This window comes from Tenrec ecaudatus, chromosome 4 (assembly GCF_050624435.1).
Source record: "Tenrec ecaudatus isolate mTenEca1 chromosome 4, mTenEca1.hap1, whole genome shotgun sequence".
Taxonomy (NCBI): domain Eukaryota; kingdom Metazoa; phylum Chordata; class Mammalia; order Afrosoricida; family Tenrecidae; genus Tenrec; species Tenrec ecaudatus.
Window position 1 is genome coordinate 108,489,605 of NC_134533.1, and position 11,683 is coordinate 108,501,287.

An 11,683-nucleotide genomic window follows, 5' to 3' on the forward strand; every position below is an offset into this window, starting at 1 on the left:
GATGGAGTTCAGTGATTCTCAGACTGTGGTCCTGCTGCCTAATACATCAACGACCTGGAGAGCCGGGTAAATGGAATCAGAGATTCTAGGGAGAGAGTGTTGCTGTTTCACCCCCTTGTGGTTCTGAGGCACACTCAAATCACCACTCAAGGAACCAGTTTCTGGTAGGAATTGATGAAGACAGAGATAAGATAATAACTTTGCTCTGACTTCCTAATAGTTTGTATTCTGTAAGATAAAGGCAGCAAGGAACGTGCTGTGGGGGCTGTGAGAAAAATCGTTTATTCAGAGAGTTGCACTGGACCACTGATTTTTCCTCTGTCACCTTCATCTTCCCTTGAGTACATTTCCATGACACCCAAAGAGCCTTTAGTCTTATAATCTCAAAAGTTATTTTAGACCAGATAAAGCCAGACAACAGAAAAGGGGCCGAGAAAGGCTCCCTGGAGCTAACATTTTTTTGGGGGGTGGGGGGTATTGTTTTGCTTTGCTTTTTTCTCCACTCAGAGTACTGAAAATACACTGTTTGTTGGGCGAGAGTGTTTGGCATCTGTGGGACGCTTCATTCTGCTGTTGATCCACGGTCTGGCCCACATCACTGCCGAGGACCTCCACCACCAAGACTCGAGTCCCACCTTTCTGAGATTGTTTTACCAGGTACTTAGGACACCGGCAGGACTTCCTGCTTCGCTTTCTGCGCAACGCAGACCCAGATACTTAATGCTTTCCGGCTTTGTACCATTTCAAATCAAGGAACACCCCCCTCTGGATGCTGCTACTTTACCAGGAAGAGGGTTTTCCTCATCCAATTCCTGGAGGCTACATCTAACAAAGGGCTTCCCACTCTGTAAGAGTTCTTGAGACAATCATTGGGTATGCAATTGTCAAATGTAAACCTCGCCAGAATTGCTAAGTCATGATGGGGGCCAATGGAATGAATCCAGCTCAACCCTCATTTCTCAACTATGACTTTAAAACTGTAGTAACAGGTGCCTAAAAACCTTACTGATCTGTCCCTCCCCCAACCCCACCCCTTCTCCTCCTTGGCCAGGGGCTGATGATCTATTTCAAGGAAACCTTCTCTCTCACACTGCAAATGTCAGCAGTTCCCTTGGATAGTGAGTTTGCCCGGCGCCTAAGTGCTCTCCCGGTGGAAGAGCAGCCTCTCTCAGAAAAAGAGAAAGATCTTCTCTCCAAACTCATGCAAAGGAAGCTTGAGTCTCGCTTGGAGCCAGCGTCATCCGAGGAGGTAACTGGCTCTGTCTTGTGAGTTCCCTGGGGGCTTGATTAGGTCTGAATCATCACACAAGGAGTGCCTCTGTGGATGGAAGACTGCTTCAGATATTTCTGGTCAAGGGACATGAGCACACTGCTTTGATGCTCAACCAGCTTCTCAAACCACGCGTTAAAATATATCCGAAATCCTAATGACTATAGACAAGAGCGCCGGTAGCATGGTGGGTTATGCATTGGGCTGCACCAGAAAGGTCAGCAGGGGAATCCACCGGTCATTCTGGAGGGAGAAGATGAGGCTGGCTTTGAATTGTCTCAGAAGGCCACAGGGGCATTTCTACCCTTCTGCCTAGGCTCACCAAGATGCAGAGTCAACCTGATGGCAGTGCATTGGCGTCTGATCTTCTCAAGGACATTCACTGGCTACTGTCTTTTTGGGTTCCATGAGGACTGCACGGGGGCTCCATAGGACTGTTCATTCCATGGATCCTGGGTCCCACTAACCTGTGATCGATAAAATAAGCAGAATTGCATCTATGAAATTCACATTGCTTCAGCTACTAATTTCCAATCTCCATCTTAACCCCAAACTTTCTGTGTGCTGTTCACAGTATGAGCCCAACACTGGTCATCTTTTTAATAGTGGTATTTGAAGGGCAGCACTTACCCAAGGACAAAGTTCAGAAGGTGTAGAAGAGACAAGGAATGAGATCGGGAAGCACAGGGAGGAAGTGGGAGGAGGGGATTCCAATGGCTGGCATAAAACAAAATGTGTATGAGCTGTTGAGCTGTAAAACTGATGATCTGCTCTGTTGACCTTCAACGCGATGGACAGTTAAAAAATAAAGCCCTTTCAATAAAATGTTATCACTCCGGCTTTTAACTGTTAAAAATGAAGGGTCACAAGGTCCTTTAAGTCCATGATCTTAAACCAGCCATCCCCATTAAAATTCAATTCATCTTTGAGTCATAAGAAAATGCAGTTATTTTTATATTTATATTTTTATAAAGCAGTATCATTTACAAATATCTCATAAAAATGAACTCATTTGAGCCACCTAGGCCTTGTCAAGTGTGTCAACCATTTGCACACTAACCAGGTACTCCGGCCTGCTACATATTTATCTGCCATGCGCAGGCTTTGCTACTTTTCTTCCCTGCTTAGAATGTAAGCTCGAGGAGGGAAGAGATGTTTGTTGCCTTTGTATCCTGATATATCATCCAGCTGCCAGGCTCACAGTAGAGCCTCGATAGAATTATCCCTCAGAAAGTCTGCAAGTAGGTGGCATAGACATTCTTTAGCTACCCTGCAGAATTCAGGAGAGACGATGCCGTTTTCCCAAGGTAATGAAACAATTAGTAGTGGTAGATCTTTAACTAAAATCCAGATCTCCTGACTTCAAAGGAATGGATATTTGGGGTGCTTTGAGTAACCCTTTATATGTCTCCTAATTCTATATACCAAGATATCCCAATCAACCAGAACTAACTTATAAAATAGAAAACAACTTGCTACCATCGAATGATTCTGAGTCATAGCTACGCTACAGGACAGGCTAGGACTGCTCCTGTGGGTTTCCAAGATTGTAACTCTTTAAGGGAGTAGAAAGCCTCATCTTTCTCCTGAGAAGTAGCTGGGTGATATCTGTTAACCTTATGGACTGCAGTCCAACTTGTAACTACGATGGTACTAGCGTTCCTAAAGTAGATGACACCAAAAGAGGAAGAAAAAAAAAAAACCTCGCTGCCATCAGGTCCGTGCTGATTCATTGATGCATCGTGACCCAGAGGGGTCTCCGAGACTGTAACTGTTCCCAGGAGTAGATTGCAGCCCAGAGCACTACCAAGGCTCGTAAAGTAGATAATGGCAAACATTAATTAGGCTCTTGCCACCTGCCCGATTTTATATGTCCTTATCCCCTTTGATCTTCCATAAGTCCCTCCTTGGAGCTTTCTCAGAAGATGAGGCTTTCTGCTCCTGTAAAGATTTACAATCTTCAAAAGCCCCAGGGGCAGTCACTGTGAATTGATATCAACTCAATAGCAGTCAGTTGGCTTTATTGAGCTTGCTTTCAGGTCCCCATCTCAACTAAGAAGTTGGAAGCACATAAAAGGGGTCTAGAGAAAGGTTCTTAACTCTAACCCTCCACATTCTCTACAGTATATTAAGAAAAACAAAGATCTTCTCCTCTTCGCCAATATGGAAAATTTCCTGAAAAGCATACTCACTGCAGAGAAGGAAACCCTAAGGAAACCAGGAGATCGATCTGGGGATAAGGACAAGGTGAGATGCCTTGAGGATCGCCCCCATCTTAAGATTATATTTGCAACACGCCCTGCCACTTACCCTGCATACTTTGTATCGGATTTATCACTGATGAGGCCAGTAGAATGAAAGTTTGGGGATTCAAAGGAATAATGAAAAAATTACTTCACCACTTCATTGAAGGGTTTCCAATAATAGATGGTAGATCTTAGATCTGAGAGTTACGAGGGAACCTAGAGGTCTTATGGGTCCTCTTTCTGCCTTCAGATAGATAATTAATCCTAGAGAACTGGAGCAGAGACTCAGGCTTGTCCCCGTTCACCCAGCTTAAAGGAGGACAAAAAGTAATTAGAACTTGGGACCACTGCCTTCCTGCTCGGCATCAAGTCTGCTCCCTCATAATGCAGCCTTCCCATCTTCTTTCTAAAAGCCTTTGCTTGTTTGTGAGTTTTTGTTTTCAATCGTAAACAACTTAAATGTTGTTATAACTTTAAAATTCAACCAATAATATGTTTGTTGAAAATAGACACCCCAATGGAAAATGGGCAAAAGATTTGAAAAGATAGTTCACAAGAAAGGATTACAAACATCAGTATTTTGTGAGATCAATGGGAAATTCTTAACAAGGAGAGAGCACTCAAGCACATACATTATTCTCATGTTGTAACTTAACATATTGAGATCTAATGCAGAAACTAGCAACTTAAAGGAATTACTGAGTACTGACTGCAGCCCCTGGCTTGCATTCACTTGACTGAAAAGTGAGCACTAGTGTATGAGGTAGTAAGTACTCTTTTGAAACCTCAAATAGAACCATTTTCTCACATTAAAGGGAAAAGTAGAATACAACTTGTAAAAGTACAAAATTCATAAAGGTACAACTCAGTGAATTGTCCAAAGTAAATATTCCTATGTTCCCAGCATGCAGATAAAGAACAGTCCCAGATTCCTAAAAGCCCTCAACCCCACACTTCCTTAAGACACCAGTCTCCCATGGGTAACCAACAACTACCTGACTCGCAACATAAGTTGGCCTCTTCATGAACTTTCTGGAGCGTCATGATGATGTTATGTCTTTTTGTTGTTCTTCAACTGTGTGAGATTCATCTACACTGTGACCTGGGTCATCTGGTGAGCCTTTGTTGTAAAAGACTCTAGTGTGACTATGTCGCAGTTGATAGGTGTGTGACGATTTCCGATAATCTTGGGGTATCACAAATAGTCTTGCAATGGATATTCTTACGCATCTTCTCAAGGGCCATGTTTAACTATACATTTCTGCCAAGTATACATTTGCACCAGGAAAGCGTTGGTCTTAAGGTATGTTCAGTTTTAGTAGATCCTGCCAGTCAGACTTCCATGATTACATAAATACCTCCGCCCACAGTGGGGAGTCATCTCCTCCTGTAAAGATTGCTGTGTAGGAAATCTTAGGGGGACTCTGCTGTGCCATATTGGATCACTAGAAGTCAATCAACTACACAGCACATTGAAAACTATGACCAATAAAACTTAGCTTTGTGTATTTATAGATGATTAAAATAGCCTCTTGCAATGTGCCTATTGAAATCTTTTGCCCATTTTGCATCATATTTGCATCATATTTTTCTTATAGATTTGTAGGAATTCTTTAATCTATAACTCTTTTTCCTCATCCTGTGGATTTTCTTTTCACTGTTTTCCTTTTATAAACCTCACCATGTACCAATGATAATCTTTGTTTTATTCTTAGCTCTAGAAAGAAAATGGCGAGCTCATTTTCATCTGAATACAAAGGCGTTAACTCATACAACATCTGATGAAGCTGAGACGAAGAATGACCTGAAAATTTCTGTCCATGGAGAAGTCATATGAATATATAATTTGGGATATGTAACATGACAGGACTAGTGTCGAACCCTGAAGACAAAGAACATCCTGGCACTTTCACGGTGACTAAAAGAGATAGCTGTTTATTATCTTATTAAAATATGGACCAGGAAAAATTTCTTTTTCTAGAAATGTGGATGGTAAATTTGTATATTTTATAATTTACCAGCCCAGCTTACATAAAGTTATCTGTTATTGATTCACTAAACAGAGATGAGTGTATTTGCATTAGAATTGAGAAAGTGGTACAGAGTGAGGATACTGGGAATATAGGCCTCAAGGCCCACTCAGAATTCATTTTGGGGATCACTGGCCAGAGCAACATAGAATGTAGTTTTAAAGTAGAGGTGAATGTTGATTAAGAGCCATGCACCAGTACGTGAATCCAATATAAGCAATAACAAAATTGTTTTCTTTCTCAAATACAAATGTCTAATTGAAAGCCACAGATGCTCAGATTTGAAATCCAATGCTTGCAAAACAAGCTGTTTTTCAATTGGATAATTATTTGCAATGGATCCCAGGTTGAGTAGCAAAAAAGATTTTTTAAATATATTAAAATTCTTATTTAATCTCAATGAAAGTTAAGAAAATAAGATTTTCAAAAAAACATTATTTGGTTAGCTAAAAAGTGATAACTGATTTGTGAATTCAGTGTCCATCTCAAGCAACATTTTTAGCCCTAGGTCTTTTCTCATAATTAAGGCTGAGATCTCAGCCCAACCAATCAAAACATTGATAATTACACTTTGAGAAAGTAAGTTAAAATGAAAACACTGAGTCACCATGACAAAAATATTCACACTTAAGATTTAATGAATTTAAGATTTAATGAATTTAAAAATAAATCAAAGATATGCTCAGGATCGATTTATTGATCTAACCCCTCCATTTCTCCCATGTTTAAGTAGATAGTGAATTAAGTTCTCAATTCTTTGTTGTTTGAGGCTGCTCACTTGACCAGGCTAATTCAACTAAACTAGCCGGATTGCCAACCAAGCAAAGTAAACACCAAATTTGTCATGCTTGAACTTGCTCAATTAGTTACTATTTGTTTTCCCTAGTCACCTCATATGCTTGCAAATGCTGGACAATAAAAACAAAAATGAGTCAATGCATTTGAATTGTGGTATTGGCCAAGAATATCAAATACAATATGGTTTTCAAAAAAAAGAAATGCATCTGTCTTGAAAGAGATACAGGAGCCCTGGTGGCATAGCAGTTAAGCATTGAGCTGCAATTTTCATGATTGGCAATTCAAAACCTACAGCAGCTCCCCAGAGAAAGAAATACAACCAGAATGCTCCTTAAAAGCAAGTTTGGCAAAACTTCACCTTGATTACTTTGGGCAAGGTCAGCAGCGGAGACTAGTCACTAGAGCTGGCTATCATGGTTGAGGATCAATAGAAACAAGGGAACCCCTTAGAGACAGAAGGACATACTAGCCAGAACCATGAACTCAAACATTCCAGGGATCATGACGATGTGGTGTGGTGTGGTGTGTTGCACAAAAGATCACACAGGTCCAAGCACCTCTATGACAATTAGCAACCACAGCAGTCATTCACTATCTCAACGAAAACCACCTACTGCATCCATAATGAGCCCTTGTGGCACAATGGGCTAAGCACCATTCTGCCAACCAAGTTAGCAGTTCAAGCCCACCAGCTGCTTCAAGGATGAAAGGTGTGAGCATCTACCACAGTTAAAATGTATGGCCTTAGGGACGCTATGGAGCCATCCTACTCTGTCCTATAGGGTGTTAGGAGTTGGAATGAACTCAGTGGAAGTGAGTTTGGTTTGAGTTTTGGTACTGCATTCGTAGCACAGACACCAAAAGAGGGTAGTTGCCTATCAGGTGTGCTCTGAGGCAAACAGCTATTTGCTTCCCCACAAACTGGGAATTCTAAAAGTGTGCCACTCAAGCCAATGAGTAAATATTTCCCAAGACTAAAATCGTCCCCAGTGCTTTATGATGGAGATAAATCTTAGTTTTATTTGATAAATACTGGTTATGTCTTCAAGAGCTTTATTTCCCTGTCCACATAAATTATACAATGTATTTCCCAGAAAGCAATGTGAAGATAAATAATCTTAATGTAGTTGGCTTAATTAAAGATAGTTAGCCTGAAAGGCCAGGGCCTCTGCGAGAGTTGGCAAAGAAAAAGTGGTGCAGAAATCACAGATCTTTCTTCTATATTTCCTATTCCTGGCTGAACAAAAGCACCTACCAGAACGGGACCCTATTAATTTTCTGGCTGGCTTCTTGGGCCTCCCATTTTATTCCATTAAAACACTAACAGCAGCAGCCTTTAGCAAGCACATGGGTCTTAATGGAAATGCCAGCGAGTACAAGACAGGGATCGTGGCCTCCTTTTTGCTGCACTATGCGTGTCTATTGCCAAGTCTAATCAATGATACTTTCTTGCTACAAATTGAGATTCTCGTTATTTTTTACAATAATAATGTGTGCATGCACACACACACACAGATACAGATGCACACATCTCACTGACCAGAAAAAGGATCAGAAAATTTCAATAAATGGAGAAGTCAAATAAGACCATTTATTAAAGTGGCTTTTCCCAAAAGGAGAGGAAACTACTTTAAGATGGGTTTTTTTTTCCCCATTTAAAAAATGGTACATAGGCCCATGCTTTCAGGAAAACGGAGAAAATTGTTTTCACTATTTCTCCCGTAACTACAACTAAAATCCCTGTGAAAACAATTTTCTCCGTTTTCCTGAAAGCATGGGACTTTGTGGTAAGTACCCTGGGTTTTCTTTTTGCTCTACTTCCCGAGTTGGAGCTGAAGTCAATAACTCATAAACACCCATGTGTGCAGACTAGATAAATAAAGGGGGATTTTGACCAAACCCTGGAATTAATAAGGCAAGCCCACCGTCAATGCTAGAGTGACCCCAGAAACAGTCAAGTAGACTCCAAGCAAGTCAGCCAGACAAAAAAAGGACACATTTCCATTGAGAGAACAAAAACAGTGGATTTCACATCAGAACCTGTAGAAGTCAGGCAGACAGGGACACTGAACTACTGGGGGGGAAATCAACTGCTTCAGAAAATATCCTTAAGGTGGGGTGGCTGGAGGGGGATCAATACATTCCCAGATGAGGGAAACAAAAAGAATTTATCCCAGGTAGAGATGCCATTAAATAAAAAAGGAGCTTAAAGGAAGGTCTCCACACATAACAATAGAAGGAAGCTGGGATCATTAAGAAGAAGAAATGGTCCTGCCGAACCCACTTCCTGTGACTGAGAAGGAGCAATGTGAGTTTCTCATGAGGCCTACAAAAGGACTTCTGGGATGATGGCGATGGAGTAACGCATACCAGAAGGACTTTGCAGAATTCAGCCCAGGAGAGTTGCTTAGAGGGAAATTCAACACTGCTGGAACACAGGAGGAGCATCATAAAGATAAGTAGGCACATATCCACAAGGTTTTGAGGAGCTGTGGGCTTTTGACTTACCACAGTGGAGGCCAGTTAGGGCTTGACCTTAGCCCTGCCACTGTCTCTGCCAGAGCTGGGACCATTTGGAGCCCACAAGGATTAACTCAACACAGACACAGTTTGCCGTCAACTGCCTCCCAGCAGGGACTAAACCCTTGCAACTCCATGGACGTGAGAGCAGGGCTCAGCTACATTGTTATTTTTGTTTCCCTCTCTTCTCTCTACCCCCCCCCCACCCCCATAACAATACATGCACACCTGAGAAAGGAAGAGAAACTCATGATTGATATGCTGACACAAAATTTACAACAACTAGAGCAGTGTCAGCAGGACAATCCTACTAATAGCAAAAGAAAGAAAATAATAAATATCAGGACTGAGATTCAGAAGAGGGAAAATAAGAAAACTATGGGGGGGGGGGGGAATCATGCTGCTAAAAGTTGGTTCTTTGAAAGGATAAACAGAATAGAGAGACCGCTGGCAAACCTAACCAAAGAAAGGAGGGAACAAATCTCAATAGCAAGAATAAGGGATGAAAGAGGGGACATTACAACAGGCCCTAATGAAATCAAAAGGATAATTACACAGTACTACGAAGGAATGCACTCCAATGAATTCAACAATTTGGAAAACATGGACAAATTCTTGGAAAAACAATCCCTCCCTAGACTATCCTTGATGGGTGCCAAGAATCTCAACAGACCCATAGCAATAGAAGAAATAGACAAGGTTATCAAGGGATTACCACCAAAAAAAAAAACCCTGGACCAGATGGCTTCTCTGGAGAATTCTACCAAGCATTTAGGGAAGAACTAACACCAAGCTTACACAAACTCTTCCAGAACATAGAAAAAGACAGTGAACTCCCGAACTCCTTCTATGAAGTTAGTATAACTCTAAGACCCAAACTGGGCAAGGATCCCACAAGAATTGAGAACTACAGATCAATATCCCTAATAAACATCGATGCAAAAATCCTTAACAAAATACTAGCCATCAGAATACAAAAGGTATATAAAACAAATAATTCACCATGACTAAGTTGGATTCATACCAGGGATGCAGGGATGGTTCAACATCCGAAAGACGATCAGTATCATTCGTCACATTGACATGAAAAACTATAAGAACCACATGATAATATCTATAGATGCAGAAAAAGCATTCAACAACATCCAACACCAATTCCTATTTAAGACACTTGAGAAGATAGGAATGGGAGGGAAATTCTTCAAGACAATACAAGCTATATATGAAAAACCAACAGCCAACATGCTAGTTAATGAAGAAAAAACTAACATAATCCTACTGAAAAAGGGGACCAGACAAAGATGTCCCTTGTCCCCACTCTTATTTAATATCATGCTGGAGGTTTTAGCTAACAGCATAAGGCAAAGAAAAGATATCAAAGGTATTCATCTTGGGAAGGAAGAGGCGAAACTATCATTATTTGCAGATGATGTGATTTTGTATGTGGAAAATCCCAAAAGTTCCACCAGGGGACTACTGGAAGCAATAGAGGAGTTTGGCAGAGTGGCAGGATACAAGATCAACAAACAGAAGTCTATCAGATTGTTATACACATTGGAAAAGGCCACAGAAGAGGAGATCAAAAAGGTGGTACCCTTTACAATAGCCGAACACAAATTGAAATATCTAGGGATATACCTGACTAAAAAAACAAAAGATCTATATGGGGAAAACTACAGAACACTATTACAAGAAACCAAGAGCGACTTCAAAAAATGGAAGAATATCCCATGACTGTGGATTGGAAGACTCAATATAATCAAGATGTCAGTTCTGCCAAAGGCACTATGCAAATTTAATGCAATCCTGATACAATTACCCTCGTCTTTCTTCAAAGAAATAGAAAAACTTATTACCAACTTCATATGGAGAGGGAATAAGCCCAGAATTAGCAGAGAACTCCTCAAGAAGGACACAGTGGGAGGGCTTGCTTTACTTGCTTAGCACACACTATACAGCCACAGTGGTCAAAACTGCATGGTATTGGTACAATGACAGATACTCAGACCAATGGAAAAGAACTGAAAACCCAGAAATAAAACCAGCATCGTACAGACAACTGATCTTTGATAAGGGCCCAAAATATATCCAATGGGAAGCAGATGCCCTGTTTAACAATTGGTGCTGGAAAAACTGATATCTAACTGCAGAAAAATTAAGCAAAACCCTTATCTCACTCCAAGCAAAAGAATAAACTCAAGGTGGATCACAGACCTTGAAGTTAAACTTCAAACTATTAGGGCCATCAATGAGGGAATTGGGACCAACTTGACAACTTTGGAACAGGGAATAGATAGGCTATCAGAAATAGGGAAGGACACAAACACAGAGGAGGCACAAATTGACAAATGGGATATGCTGAAGATAAAACACTTGTGTACATCGAAATAATTCACCAAGAGAGTAATAAGAGAGTCCACGGACTGGGAAAACATCTTCAGCAATGACACATCAGACAAAGGCCTTCTTACTAAAATCTACAATACTCTTCTAGCTTCCTAAAAGAAAAAAACTAATTGCCCACTAAGGAGGTGGGCAAAGGCCCTGGACATAAGTTTCACAGGGGCAGAAATCTGAATGGCCAACAAACATATGAGAAGATGTTCCCAATTTTTAGTCATAAGAGAAATGCAAATTGAAACAACAATGAGGTACCACCTAACACCCTCAAAGAGAGCCCAATTCAAAAAATCAGAAAGCAACAAGTGTTGGAGGGGCTGTGGGGAGACAGGAACTCTCATCCACTGCTGATAGATCTGTAAGTATGTACAACCACTATAGAAATCAATGTGGCAATATTTAAAACAGATGGAAATTGA